This window comes from Marmota monax, unplaced genomic scaffold, assembly GCF_021218885.2.
Source record: "Marmota monax isolate L192 unplaced genomic scaffold, Marmota_monax_Labrador192_F-V1.1 WCK01_AAM20220418_F8-fsc00139, whole genome shotgun sequence".
NCBI classification, from domain to species: Eukaryota; Metazoa; Chordata; class Mammalia; order Rodentia; family Sciuridae; genus Marmota; species Marmota monax.
This window is the reverse complement of record NW_026695226.1, coordinates 5,002,675-5,018,137: the sequence shown is the minus strand read 5'-3', so window position 1 is coordinate 5,018,137 and position 15,463 is coordinate 5,002,675. Positions and strand designations below refer to the sequence as shown.

The following is a 15,463-nucleotide window of genomic DNA, read 5'->3' as shown; positions in this document are numbered from 1 at the left end:
AAGTAGCTTGAAAAGTATTGGTATTAGTTCCTCTTTAAAGGTTTTGTAAAATTCTGCTGTATACCCATCGGGTCCTGGGCTTTTCTTAGTTGGTAGTCTTTTGATGGTTTCTTCTATTTCCTCAATTGATATTGGTCTGTTTAGGTTGTCTATATCCTCCTGACTCAATCTGGGCAGACCATATGACTTCAGAAATTTATCTATGCCTTCACTATCTTCTAATTTATTGGAGTATAAGGATTCAAAATAATTTTTGATTATCTTCTGTATTTCTGAAGTGTCTGTTGTGATATTGCCTTTTTCATCCCGTATGCTAGTAATTTGAGTTCTCTCTCTTCTTCTCTTCGCTAGCATCGCTAAGGGTCTGTCGATTTTGTTTATTTTTTCAAAGAACCAACTTTTAGTTTTGTCAATTTTTTCAATTGTTTCTTTTGTTTCGATTTCATTAATTTCAGCTCTGATTTTAATTATTTCTTGCCTTCTACTTCTTTTGCTGTTGTTTTGCTCTTCTTTTTCTAGGATTTTGAGATGAAGCATGAGATCATTTATTTGTTGGTTTTTTCTTTTTTTAAGGAATGAACTCCAAGCAATGAATTTTCCTCTTAGAACTGCTTTCAATGTGTCCCACAGATTCCGATATGTTGTGTCTGTGTTTTCATTAATCTCTAAGAATTTTTTAATTTCCTCCTTGATGTCTTCTATAACCCATTGATCATTCAGTAACCTATTGTTCATTCTCCAAGTGATGTATGCTTTTTCCTTCCTTCTTTTATCGTTGATTTTCAGTTTCATTCCATTATGGTCAGATAAGATGCATGGTATTATCTCTACTCCTTTATATTGTCTAAGCGTTGCCCTGTGACATAATATATGATCTATTTTTGAGAAGGATCCATGTGCTGCTGAGAAAAAAGTGTAACTGCTTGATGTTGGGTGGTATATTCTATATATGTCAATTAAGTCTAGGTTATTAATAGTGTTATTGAGTTCTATAGTTTCCTTATTCAACTTTTGTTTGGAAGATCTGTCCAGTGGCGAGAGAGGTGTGTTGAAGTCTCCCATGATTATTGTATGGTGGTCTATTAGACTCTTGAACTTGAGAAGAGTTTGTTTGATGAACATAGCTGCGCCATTGTTTGGGGCATATATATTTATGATTGTTATGTCTTGTTGGTGTATGGTTCCCTTAAGCAGTATGTAGTGTCCCTCTTTATCCCTTTTGATTAACTTTGGCTTGAAATCTATTTTATTTGATATGAGTATGGACACTCCTGCTTTTTTCCGAAGTCCATATGAGTGATATGATTTTTCCCAACCTTTCACCTTCAGCCTATGTATGTCTTTTCCTATCAAATGCGTCTCCTGTAGGCAGCATATTGTTGGGTCTTGTTTTGAGATCCATTCTACTAGCCTGTGTCTCTTAATTGGTGAGTTTAAGCCATTAACATTTAGGGTTATTATTGAGATATGGGTTGTTGTTCCAGCCATATTTGTTTATTTATGTTACTAAACATGGTTTGTTTTCCTCTTTGATTATTCCCCCCCCTTTACTGTCCTACCTCCCACTGTTGGTTTTCATTGTTATTTTCCATTTCCTCTTCCTGTAATGTTTTGCTGAGGATGTTTTGAAGAGATGGTTTTCTAGCTGCATATTCTTTTAACTTTTGTTTGTCGTGGAAGGTTTTAATTTCATCTTCCATCCTGAAGCTTAATTTCGCTGGATACACAATTCTTGGTTGGAACCCATTTTCTTTCAGTGTTTGAAATATGTTATTCCAGGATCTTCTAGCTTTCAGAGTCTGTGTTGAAAGATCAGCTGTTATCCTGATTGGCTTGCCCCTAAATGTAATCTGCTTCCTTTCTCTTGTAGCTTTTAAAATTCTCTCCTTATTCTGTATGTTGGGCATCTTCATTATAATGTGTCTAGGTGTGGATCTCTTATAATTTTGCACATTCGGCGTCCTGTAGGCTTCTAGAATTTGGGATTCTGTCTCATTCTTCAAGTCTGGGAAGTTTTCTCGTATTATTTCATTAAATAAATTGCCCATTCCTTTGGTATGGAGTTCTATACCTTCCTGTATCCCAATGACTCTTAAGTTTGGTCTCTTAATGTTATCCCATATTTCTTGGATGTTCTGCTCATGGTTTCTTAACAGTCTTGCTGAGCTGTCTATGTTCTTTTCAAGTTGAAATACTTTGTCTTCATTGTCTGATGTTCTATCTTCTAAGTGTTCTACTCTGCTGGTAGTACTCTCAATTGAGTTTTTAAGTTGGTTTATTGCTTCCTGCATTTCTAGGATTTCTGTTTGTTTGTTTTTTATAACCTCTATCTCCCTGTATAGTTGATCCTTTGCTTCCTGGATTTGTTTGTGTAATTCCTTGTCGAAGTGATCTTTCATTGTCTGATTTTGCTGTCTAATTTCTTCCTTGATACTCCAGATCATCTGAAGCATATATATCCTGAATTCTTTATCTGACATTCCATCTGCTGCAGCTGTTACCTCTTCTAAAGTTGAGCTGACCTGCATTGCTTGTAGTCCTTTCTTTCCTTGTCTTTTCATACTGCTTGCGTTTCTTTCTTCTTGGTGAAACTGTTGTGTTTTTGAAATTTTTCCCCCCCCTATATATTTATGTTGCTCTTGTATAGTTGAAAATTCTCCCTTGCAGGTGTGGGCAGGGGCTCTGCTCTGCCCCTCCTCCAATTGGTGTGAGGTGTCTACCACGCCCGCGGACCCCTGGGCCTGATCCGCTGTTCTGTCGCAGGTCTGCCTACCTTGCAGGTGGGGGCGAAGGCTCTGCCCTGCCCCTCCTACCACGCCCGGGGACCGCTAGGCCTGATCTGCAGGTTGGTCGCAGGTCTGCCCACCTTGTGGGCAAGGGTGTCAGTTCCTCTCCGCCCCCACTCCAATTGGGGTCACTTGACCACCACACAGGCGAGCCACTGGGCCTGATCTGGGCGCGGGCTAAGGCTCTGCTCTGCCCCTACTCCAGTTGGGGTGAAGTGTGTACCACGCTGGCAGGCCGCTGGGCCTGATCCACAGGTCTGTCGCAGGTCTGACAACAATTTTCATTGTTATGCATCTATAGTAAAATTACTTCTTATTATGTCTTTCCATCATTAATGCCAAATAAAAAAATTTTAATGGCCCAATTATCTTTGTACTTATTTTACAAAGATACATGATAGAATGACTAATAAAATGTTCAAACATAAAAAAATACTTTATATAAAGATAAAAATCTGTGAGGATAGTGCAGTGGAAATAATTCAAGGATAAATATAAGGAATAAAGGAAAATAAAGTCTTTTCACCCACGCTATTTCAGGTTCTTTCTTTCACGTGTAATGGTAAAGAGCAAGTTGATGTCTTGATTCAGGTGGATACATTTTAGAGAATTATGTTATAGTTTAATTTTCAAGTGTTATTATTCAGTGCCTTGGAAATGTAGATCGTTTTTCACTGTTTAAAATTGCAATGAAAAATATTATTAAGATGTCAACTTAAAAATGTACAAGGGAAAACATAGTTGTCATAAATCTTTTAATAGGTTTGCAAACAAAAATAATTTAGAAAGCAGTGAGATAAAGCATCATATGGTGATGATGAGGAACTAGTCACCTGGGAATGCAAAATGTAAGTGAGAGGAAGCCCTAAAACCTAAGTCCAGGGTGGATTCCCTGGAACCATTTGAGGTCACAGTGAAAGAGAGCTGTTGGAAATTGTACCTTTCACTATCCTATGATGGTGGTGAGAACTGTTAATTAAAATAGTCATTTTAAATATTATTATTATTATTTAAAAACCTGCATTTATTCCCCATACTAGAGTGCGTTTGTGTTTGTGTGTGTTGGGGGGTGGTTCTTGTGGTGATAAAGAGGTTTTTGGTCCTTTTCCTAGATGTAAGTAATATCAAGGGAGCTTGTGGTTTTATGCAAGATAACACCCCCACACCACACCTTTTTGTCATAGGTCATCAGAAGCTGACCCTTAAATTTGAGCAGCAAGTTCATTGAGTTTCTGAACCACGAAAGCTCTTGGGAACACACAGCTCAAGCCAGTAAAGGTAGAGTGTGTCTTGAGGAAGGTGGCAGTCTTTTCCAAATTGGGCGCGTGTGAGCAATTTCTGTTTTTAGTGATAGGTACCTTCTCAGGTTGTATGGCCTTGTCTGATGGGATGCCATGGACTCTTACAGTCAACTGGAAGTTCAGAGGTCATCAGCTAGTCAAGGCTCGGAGTGGGTGGGCATGGTCCAGGCTGTGGTGCAGATCATACCTGGCGGGCTATTGCAGAGCAAGATGAAGGTGGAGAATCTGGATAGAACTGGTGCAGAGGAGGAGGGTGGGGAGAGATGAGTAGGATGGAAAAAACCTGCAAGGGAAGGCCACAGGAGTCCTCTCTGAGGCATCTTTGTGGATCACCTGCCTAGGGCTGTGGCAGGAGGTCTATTCTTCCCCACTGCCTCCCACACCCTGGCCCTGTCAGCACCCCAGGGATGTCAGGCTGCACAGACTCCTTGCTTTCTTGCCTTATCTATTTTAGTCAGTGCACAACTGGACATAATGCTGCTTAGGTAGCCTTTCTCAAAGGCCATTTTCCACTTGGAATGGCCAGTGAAAATGTCTGGGTTTTTGCTGGGGCAGCTCCTGCCTTGGGCATTTCCAAGCTTTCCCTCAGCTGGTATAGCCATGACCGTGGTCTCTTGCAGTTCTTCATGGCACATTGAGTGTGCGCTACCCTTTGGGAGCAGGTGATTCCTAAATATTGCCTAACAAACAACTATTTGGAAACCAGACTTGACCCCAGTGGAACCCTTTCAAACTAGCTGCTGACTGCCTTTAAAAGAGCAGTGCAGGCTTCAAAGCCACTTCTGTTTGGCTCTGTTATTAATCTCTTTAGGAAATGATTCCTTAGGGAACCAGGATAAGAGGGCCTGCTGCCTACAAAACAGCTGACTTGCCACTAAGCCTTTAGAAAGAGACAATGGAAAATAATTTGGTACAACAAGGGCTATTGTCCGGAAATGACATTTCCCCTTCCCTCTAGTTGAAACAGTTGTGTTCAGACATGGAAAAGTAATTATAAATTGGGGAGGGGGCTGGGAGTCATCTCCTTTTGCTATTTATTTGTCACACAGTACATGAAGGAAGTCCTGCTTTGTTCTACTTTGTTTCCTTTCTGGTGTTTGGACAGAATGTAAAATCTGACACTTATCAGGCAAATGTATAGAATGTCAGAGGGATTACATTGGATTCTGGGTACTCATTGGTTGGCCTTTGAGCTGTTGACATGCCAGATTTGTTTGACATCAGGGAAATGATAAATGTCCATGTGATCACACTGATTGTCACATGTGTGCTTGTTGATTAGTTTGTTCAGATATGAGACTATCCTCTGGGGTCTGGTATACTAATGAGATCTTTCTTTATAACAGAGTGTCATTTTTACATGTGCATCATATAGCAGAAAATAAAGTTTAATGCCTTATAGTTTTAAAATTGGAAATACCAAAAAAGCAGGGAAAAAGTACCAAAATCTCTCTAAAATCCTTATACCAGAAATAACCTATTATTATTCTTTAAGGTATTGCCTTCCTGTCTTTTAAAATTTTTACTTATGTATTTGATGTATTTTTATTGTAACAGAATTATATACCATTTAGTGTTATTGTTTTTCTATTTAATGACAGATTGGTCAAGAATTAATCTCTGTTGCAGAAGATGAATACTGGAAAACTTGAATTGCTGTAATTTTAAGTAATAGTGTTGCCTGGTTTTGAAGGGAACAGTTGCCCAGATTTTTACCTCTGTTTCTAACACTGGCATTGAGTTTCAAAAATTCACTGGTTCTTTTTACATGGGAGATGGGTTACCTGGCCTTTGACTGAGGTCATATGCTTCTGGTGGTTCACTTTCTATTAGGAGAAGAAGACACACCCTCTGAGAGATCTGGTCAAAAATCCCTTCCTAGAGAAATCCAGACCTTCACAGAGAGGCTGGTGCATTAAATTCGGCCATCAAGAAGAAGGTGTCTCACTTTTCTTATTTCAGAAGTATTTTTGAAGGTATTTTCTCTAGCTAAATGGGATGTTTTCCTTCTGGGTGGAAGATATTTCCTTAAATTACTCTGAAGAATCCCAAGATGCATGGTGGAATGAGATTGACATCATTACCCTAAGTACATGTATGAAGACATGAATGTATGAATATACTTTGTATATAACCAGAGATATGAAAATTTTTCTCTATATGTGTAACATGAGTTGTAATGCATTCTGCTGTCATATATAACAAATTAGAATAAATTTTTTAAAAAAATAATCCCAAGATGCATAGCACAGAAAACTTACTGGAATATTTGCTTTAAATTTCATTTGGGCAGTGTTATTGGCTGAATTATGTCCCCCACCCCCCTTTCATATATGGAAGTCTTAACCCAGTACTTTAGAATATAACTACATTTAGATATAGGCCTTTAAACAGGTGACTAAGTTAAAATGAGAGATTTAGGGTGGGCCCTAATCCAGTCTGATTGGTGTCCTTTTGAGATGAAATTTGACTTATAACAAGGTACGAGGGGGGTGTGTGTATACAGAGGGATGACCAAGTGAGGACACAGCCAAGAGGGCGGCCATCTGTTAGTTAAAGAGAGGCCTCAGAGCAAACCAATTTTGCTAGCACTTCATTCTTGAACTTTTAGACTTCCAGAACTGTGAGAAAGTTAATTTCTTTTGTGCAAGCTGACCAGTCTGTGGCAGTTTGTTTTGGCAGTCCTAGACAACTATAATAAGGCTGTTAAAAGAATCCTTGAAATATTAGAAATGTCTTTTCCAATTATAGTAATATGGAGAAAATTTCAATGTGTATGTGAAGAAGACACCTTAGAGGATCAGGAAGATGGACTAGGGGATGATGGTACTTAGGTAGATGCAGGATTTTGGTCAAGTTCTAGCTACCAAATCCTGTGGTCCATTTTGTGTGTTCCATTGTGTTTTGAAAGTAAGCTGTGGGTGTTTAGTGAAAGTGGTTCTGAACCATGTTCATGTTAGTTTAGGTTTTTTTTTTTTTGTTGTTACTATGACTAGAAGTTTTTCATGTTGCTAAATCACATTTTAAATGAATAGAAGCGGTTATAAGGTAAAATATCTGACTGGATTACTGTGGTAGAAAGGCTTTTTTTTTTTTTTTCTTTAAAGCACATATGGTACTAGTTCTGAGTATGCTGTGGCAGTATTTTGTGTATCTTGATAATTATTTATGGAGAGACATTTTACTTCAAGATTTCTTGGATTACTTGAGCATATCATCAGGTTTTCTGGAAACTGAAAGTCTTCTTTTAATACCCTAATTAATTTTTTACTTAAGAACATTTTTGTAAAAGATGTTTAATATCCTTCCCTCTTGGACTATTGTGAATGTAGCTTAATCTTTTATGTAGTTAAGCAAGGCCATCATTATGAAGACAATGCTTGTTCTGCAATATGGTGTGGCTCTGAAGCTACTGTGATAAGTACAAGTTTGCACCTATGGTAAATAATCCTAAATTTGTTTCCTTCTTTGTGTCTGTGCGTCTGTGCGTGCTTTTTAAATTTTTTTTTTCCTTTTCTTCTCTCCTATTTGTTTTCAGACCATCACTTATAATTTTCTTGGCTATTTTTGCAGTTTCTTTCCTCCTCATAATTTTCTGCCTCTGCTTTGCTTATGGAGATGGAGATGGTAGCAAGTGAATTTATAGTGGTCATGTATAAATCAGAGGCCCAAGAAACTTGGTTTCAGGAAAAACTGCTCATGGAATTTATGGTATCATAGCTGAGTTACTCAACTGTTCAAACTAATAGCTTCTATTGCATGCTTGTTGTAGGTGAGCCCCACCCAGTGCTGGTCCATCTCTGATTTAGGCTGGTGAATGAGCCTGTAGGTGATTTGTCTCCTCTCTTATCATTTATGATAATTAGTTTTTGCATTTGAAAAATTCAAGTTCTTGTTTCTTTCAGACCTGATTCGACTTTGGAATAGAGGCTAAAAGTCTCATCAAAGGCTACAGGAGAATAGGGATTGACACCAAAGTTCTGGAATAGTCCATAAATGCATAATTGATGTTCATTTCCTACTTCTGCCTCCCTTAGCTATTGGCATGCTATTTTTCAGATATTTTGCAAGTCAACCACAGAAAAATTTTTATAATACCTTGTCCCATACTAAATTCTTTCTTTAAAAAAATCAAATATTTGTAAAATTCTTGTAATTCTTAATTGAATCTTCCAGAGATTTAAATTATCTTGTTCTAAATGACACTTTAAATTTTGTGCTTAAAATTTCATCCATCAAGCTGTGTTGGTACCAGTTAGAAAACTAACTTTGGAGTAAAAATGAGAATACAAGTGTATGTGTACTTTCTTACAAAAGACCACACAGGGTGCTGATGTTTTCTGTTTGAGGTCTGCCATGTTTGAATTGCAATTTTTCATGGATTTCTGACCCAAACTGGGACAACAGATGTACCTGATTTTCCCCTTCAGTGATTTACAAATATAGTTATAAATAGAATTAAAAAGTGATCTTCAGCCATGGTCAGGGTTTACCTTATCTCCCTGTACTGTTTAACCATGGTTTTAAAGGAGCGTTTTGCAAGTGTGATAGCAGGTCACCTGGGGTGAGTGACTTTGAGACTTGGACTTTGAGATCTAGATGAACATGCATGGGAGTGAAGGACATAAGGTAGAAAATATCTAGTTCTCCTTCCATGTAGTCCAAATGGAAGGCACTTTGAATTATTGAATACCTTAACGAGTTTTCAAAACTCACTTCTAGATCATTTTACAACAAAGTTTAAAGGCAGTTTAAAAGTTGATCAAGGGGTTGGGGATGTGGCTCAGTGCTACAGCAACTTTCCTGGCATGTGTGAGGCCCTGGGTTTGAACCCTAGTACAGCAAAAACCAAAACAAAACAAAAACAAAAATAAAACAAACAAACTAAAAAACCAAAAAGAACCTTGACTGATAACTTTATATACATATATATTTTTATATGTATATATGTGTGTGTATATATGTGTATATACATATTTTATACACACACACACACACACACATATATATATATATATATATATATATATATATATATATATATATATATATTTTACTAGTTAGTTCAGTACCTGATAAATTTTAGTTCAAACTGAGAAAATATTTTAAATACTCATGGGAAATAGTATTTTTATACTGGAAAATGTGATATGTGGTGGATTCAATGATCCTAAAAAGTAATATGGTTTTCAAATTTTGATTTAGATGTAATTGTGATCATTACTGCGTTTTTACACAGTAAATGTATTTTTGCACAGATAAATATACATTTATCTAAGGTAATAGATAGGATAATTGTTATTTAGAGATGGAGAGTGAGAAAGAGCTGGTGGGTTTTCTGCTGGCATAGGAGAAAGTCAAGGAGTCTTAATTTTATAAAACTCGTTAAGGTATTCAATAATTCAAAGTTTTAAATTAAAAGACTAAATAAGATCTTAAGAGAGCATTTTTTCTTTTATCTGAGGCAATAGTAGGCACAGTATGCCTACTACCTAATATGTATGTGTGTGTGTATACACACATATATACACAGTAAGTAATTCAATTGCATTACTTAAATTTTACTCAGGTTAGACTTGAACCAGTGCTTAAAGAAACGGTACAAAGACTCACAGGCATTGAAAAGAAAGTAGAAAAGATGGCTATTCACATAAGAATGTGAGATTGCAGTTTTTGTTATTAATAGCTTAAAATAAATTCCTTGAGTATATGTGACCCCCTCCTGCCAAATGTCTTTCTTGCTTCTCCTTTTGCTGAAAACATTTTAAGTTAATGAGCTAATTTCCTAATGTCTGTTATGGAATTTGTGGATTCTATAATAAAGTGAGTGTTCTCATGCCTTGTCTTTCACAAACATTTCTTGTCAAGGTAGGACTGGCTTCCATACAGCTGTGCACTGGAGAGTCATGAGTGACTGCAGCCAAGTCTGAATCCAGGCCGTCCGGCCTCTGGCCAGAAGCTTTGCCAGCTTAGCTGCTTGACCACCTGCTTCTGTTTTTCTGTTCCACTTGCAGATGGAGGATGTTTGCTCTTCTTCTGGCATCAACACCAATTTTTTAAAATTCCTTGGAAGAACTTGGAAAAGGGAGACAAGAGGTTGATCCATGTGCTGTAGTTTTGTTCCCTGAAAAATAACATCTCTTAATTGAGATCCTGGGACTTTGGTCCAGCCCTATATGCCATTGATCCAATGGAATTCTGTCTACTAATGATGAAAGCTTTGTAGTTGAGAATTATTGGAGACATGTCCAAAGGGAACTTTGGAAATTATAAACCATGCCATGGCTTTTCCTCTGTCCTTCCCTATCAAATATACATTGGATTTCAATAAAGTAATGAGAATTTAAAACAGATGCAGTTGTCAGAATTTCTTCTTCCAAGCAATTACTTTTACCTAAAAGAAGTTACTTTAAACATTTAACGTATGTTTCTATGAAACTGACATTCTTGAAAACAAAGGAAATTCTTATAGCCCTACAAGGTCAAATTTTTCTTTTCTTTCTTTTTTTTTTTTAAACTTTAAGGAGTTTAGCTGGATTGCTACATCTTATTCTCTTGAGGGAACTGAACTTTAAATTTAAAGTCAAGTCCACTCTTAAAGGATTTGATTTGAAGTACACTGTAGGATCTGAAGACACCTCCAGTAACAAGATATGACCCAAGTAAATGTATAAGTTTTCCGGAGAGACTCATTAAATAAACACACACACACACACACATACACACACACACATTCATACACACACAAAAATAGTAACATGGAAAGAGGAAGAGATCCTTTTGGCTCATAAGCCTGATGATTGGGTGTTTATGCTATTGTGTGTGATATGCCTTCCAGTAAACCTTGTTACAACATTGGCACATTACCCATCTAATGTGGAAAAAAAGAAAGAAAGAATCAAGAAGAAAATTTTGGATAGTCAATATTTTACTAAACTCATCGAGTTGTATGTATTAAATATATCTAGCTTTTTAATGTCAACTGTGCCTTTAAAAAGTGATTTATGAAAAGAACAACAAAATACTTGTTCCTGGCACTGTTTTGTTTTCTGCTTTTTTTTTTTTCATGGCATAGTTCCATTAACTCATTTATCTTACCCCCAAAACATGCCTTTTAATTTACCAAGATATGTGGTTTAGATTGTGTAGTGGAAAGTATTGTTTTAGAGCTCTTGACTTGAATGGGAGACAGTAGAATGAATAGTACATAACTTTCCTGTGTTCATATGTGAATACACGCCCAGTGTAACTCCACATTATGTTCGCCTACAAGAATAGGCAGTTAGACTCCATGTGTGGATGACAAGTCAAGATGTATTCTGTCGTGTATAACTAAAAAAACAACTACCCAAAACAAACAAACAAAGAGCTCTTGACTCTCTTTGCCTCTTATAGATATGGTGTTTAGAAGTAGAAGGAAAAGAAGGCAGCATGTGATTTTCCTCTTGACAAAGCCAAAGAGATATGACACAATGGCAAGGAAGATTGGCACTGCTTACTTCTCAGTGGCAGCAGTGGTGCTCCTAGGATTGTGACAGTGCAGCAGATAGCAGAGGGAGGTGGTTCCTGAAGGAGGACAGGGGGTGTCGAAGATATTCCAAGCCTAGGCACCAGGTGAGAAGTGTGAAAAGCATGTTTAAGCACCATCTTTCTTTGATCAACTTGTGTCATTAAGTGATTCCTGGATGTTCTCATTTACCTTGATCTGCTTCTAACAGAATGTACCCTTTCTCAGAGAAAGATACGTACTTGGTTTTCCTGTTTTAGATCACTTTAAGAAATTGATATGACTTGATATTTGCATGTCAAGAGAACAGAATGGAATAATAGTTCTTATCTTGGATTTTATAACCCACCATATATGCCCTTTGTAGACATGCAGTGGACATTTTTGTTTGTTTGTTTCTAGGCACAGACTGAAGCCCATGTTGATATTCTGCTTAATATTAACAGTTTCAGCTGATGTTAGTATTTAGAAAGATACAGAATTTTTATTTCTTAATGGATAGTTCTGTATCCCATGTGGTTGTAATAATATGTTTATCACCATTAAGTGAAAGTTTCTGAATAGTGTGTAGTGGAACTCAGACCAGGGTTAATATTTTGTCACTTGCTAAATGTTTGGATCTTAGCTTCCTCATCTGTAAAAAGAGACAGTTCCACCTCAGAATGGCTCATGGACATTAAATGAAGCAAAGCACAATGGCCAGGATATTTAATGCTCCAGAAAGAGTTTTAAAACTACGTGTAAGCACTGAGCACGAGACAGGCTCTCTGGTGACTCCTCAGATTGTTGAGAGAAAGGATATCAGTCTACTGAATGTCATGTAGATTCTGTGCATGTGTGCATGTATAAATGAAGTAGTGCACACTTAGTATACTAATTTCTGGCACAGAGTGAGTAAATAATTCAGGCAAGATAGGAAAATAACAAAGATTAGTTTTATTTATTCAGTTTTTCAAAGCTTTATTATGCATGTATTTCATTAATATGGCTCTATGTAGATTTTTAAAACAGTAACAAAAGTATATATTTAAAGAGCATTGCATATGCTGTATAACCACTAAAGATGTGCAGGAAAATCCTAATATGATGAGAGTGGGATAATAAGTATACCTACTTCTTTGGTTCATCATGTTTATTGAACTATATAATGAATATTTGTAAAGTACTTAGAAAGTATCTGCCTTGCCTGTACTAAGCTCTGTGCAAATGTTTGCTGAAAGTAAGATAAATAAATAATGAATAAGTAAATCAATGGGTCCTCTCTTTGGCTGTCACTAATTGTGCCAGGAGTGGGCACACAACCCAGAGACAGCCATCCATCAGCTGACACTGGCACGATTTTGGTCTAGCTCAAAAAGAAGCCCTGGGCCAGATTCTCTCTTCCAGGAAGTTATATTTGGGAAGTGAGAAATTAAGTCAATTAGCTGTGAGAAAGTGGATTCACAGCCCAGTGAAGAGGGTGGCCGTTAATGGATGCGCGCAACAAGGGACTCCATTGCCAGGGCAGGGATAAGAGTGGAGCATGTTGGGAGAAGAATGAGGAGGGTGGGAGAAGAGCAGAATGCCTGGGGGGTTAAACCACACTGGAGTGGCAACCCCCACCCCATTCTTTTTGTTTGTCTTATAACTTGAGTGAAGCTCTCTTCTTTGTGTGACAAGAACATGATGTGATTAGTCATTTACAATAACTAGCTTGGGATTTCTTAACTTACTTCTTTTTGGCGAATGATTATTTTCATTTAGAAAACAGCTACTTGTTGTTATAGGATGTGGCAGTAGGTACAACAGCAGCTACAAGGGAGGAGAAATTGCCATCTGACCCTCCTACTCAGGGAGTGTTATGTTGCTGACAACATAATAAACAAAGAAATGTTACAAAGCAGTGTTTATCTCTTTAATGGAGTCAGGCATCCTTGGATAATTTAATAATGCTTGAGAACATCATATGTTTTGGTATAGGTGACTAGATCAGTAAGAAAAGGTTAAATTGTGTTTACTACGGCTGTGTTTTTCTTTCTTTCTTTTTTTTTTTTTTTTTTCTTTTTAAACTACGGTAGAGATGCATGCAATTATTTTGGGAAGGTTTCCCTGAACACCAGGTCGATTACTTAGTTGAACTTTGGACATTTTTATGAACCAGTATTCTTTTAGTTGCTAGTGATGAAAACCCACCTTGAAAATGTTGGCTCATATAACCAGTGGTGCAGGGGCAGAACTGATTTTTGGGCAAAGCAGAAACCAAGATGTTAAATGGACTCTCTAATAACTCTTGCTTTTGCTTCATCTCACATGATTGAGGCTTTTAGGTAGGAAAAAGTAGAGAGACCATCTTCATTTCAATATCCACACACAAAATTCTAAGTCCTGCTTGGTCATGTGCCTACTTCTAGGTGTACCACTGTATCCAAGAGGGAATGATGACCAAGATTGGTCCAATCTGGGTCCATATTTCTTGAGGCAAGGTGGGATACCACAGTGACAGCCCGGTCCCAGCTCTGCAGAGTGGAGGAGGGGCAGCCCCTGGGGGAGGAGTGCTGGCAGGCAGAGACAACATTTCCACTCCAGGCAAATGAATGGCAGAGTGTTTGTTATTCAGGAAACCACTCCTCCAGAGCTCTGCTCTCTTGATGCCAGATAAATGAGGTTTCACACCCTTTGGAATTACTTACTTGTTGGGAACATACAAAATAAAAATTGTGATGTTTAAAAAAATGACCTAACTACACATTTTTAAAAATAATGTGTATATGTGTGTAAGCTATAATAAGGACTGATCCCTTTTTTCACTAGCCATTTTAACGACCTTAATACTAATAACATACCCTCATTTCTGTCCTCTGGATCCTAAAATCTTGGAAAGTTGAAGCCAGTCTGGATGGGCTTTAGCAGCTGTTGAGTTTAGAATATTCTTTAGTTAGAATGCTTAGGATGCTGGATTTTTGTCATCCTTTTCTTAGAGTCAGTGTGGGAGAAAGAAAAAAAAAGAAACAAAATCTTTAGAGGACCTTTATGACAAAGTAATTGTTATGCCAAGTTGGGTAAATGTCATAAGTGAACTCTTGATATTACTTAAGTGGTCTAGAGAGACTGTTCCAGAACTCAGGTTTTCCCCGGGAGAGTGTAATCTACCCCTACCTTCCTTTCATAAATAAAGCATCCCTTACATCACGTAAATTAGCCCAACCACTCTAGACAGTAGCAGAGGATTTCACTTATTTATTTATTTATTACCCCTAAAAGATTCTCTGTTTGAAATTGGGGTGCCGAACTAGTAAGCTGCTTTTGTGTTTCACGAGTTGATAGTACAATAAAGATAGATCACAGGATCAAAGAAAATCTTCTGATTATCCTTTCTGGTCTAATTAGAATTTATAAGAAATATAGCCTTCTATTGGGTTTTCCATGACAGACATGAAAGATGTATTTATCTTTTTATCTTTCCTTTCTGTTACTGTGGGCCTTGTTTGGTGCGGTTAACAACTGGGTTATATGATAGAGTGTGAAATTTTCCTACTTGGATTCTGCAGTAGAAATGTCTTACTCAGTTTTTTTTTTTTTTTTTTTTTTTTTTTTCCTGTAAATGACATGATTTATTCTGATGACTGAGTAAAACTCCATCATTTATGCACACCACATTTTCTTTACCCATTCATCTGTTGACACCTAGACTGTTCCATAATATGGCTATTGTAAATTGCACTGTTATAAATACAGGTATGCATGTATTGCTATAGTATGCTGACTTTAGATCTTTGGGGTAAATATTAAGGAGTGGTATAGCTGGTCTTATGGTAACTCTATTTCCAGTCTTTTGAGGAAACTTCATACTTATTTCCATAGTGGTTGTACTAATTTACAGTCCCACACAT

At 37.2% G+C, this 15,463-nt stretch overlaps 1 protein-coding gene and 1 non-coding gene across 5 annotated transcripts in view; both read left to right on the top strand.

Moving 5' to 3' along the window:
- Dock4 (dedicator of cytokinesis 4) overlaps positions 1-15,463 on the top strand; it is a 457,617-nt gene that overhangs the window by 32,095 nt on the left and 410,059 nt on the right. The window lies entirely within an intron of this gene.
- Positions 10,862-10,964, top strand: LOC124086907 (small nucleolar RNA U13). The gene has a single exon (XR_006849961.1). It is a non-coding gene; the product is annotated as a small nucleolar RNA U13 (small nucleolar RNA).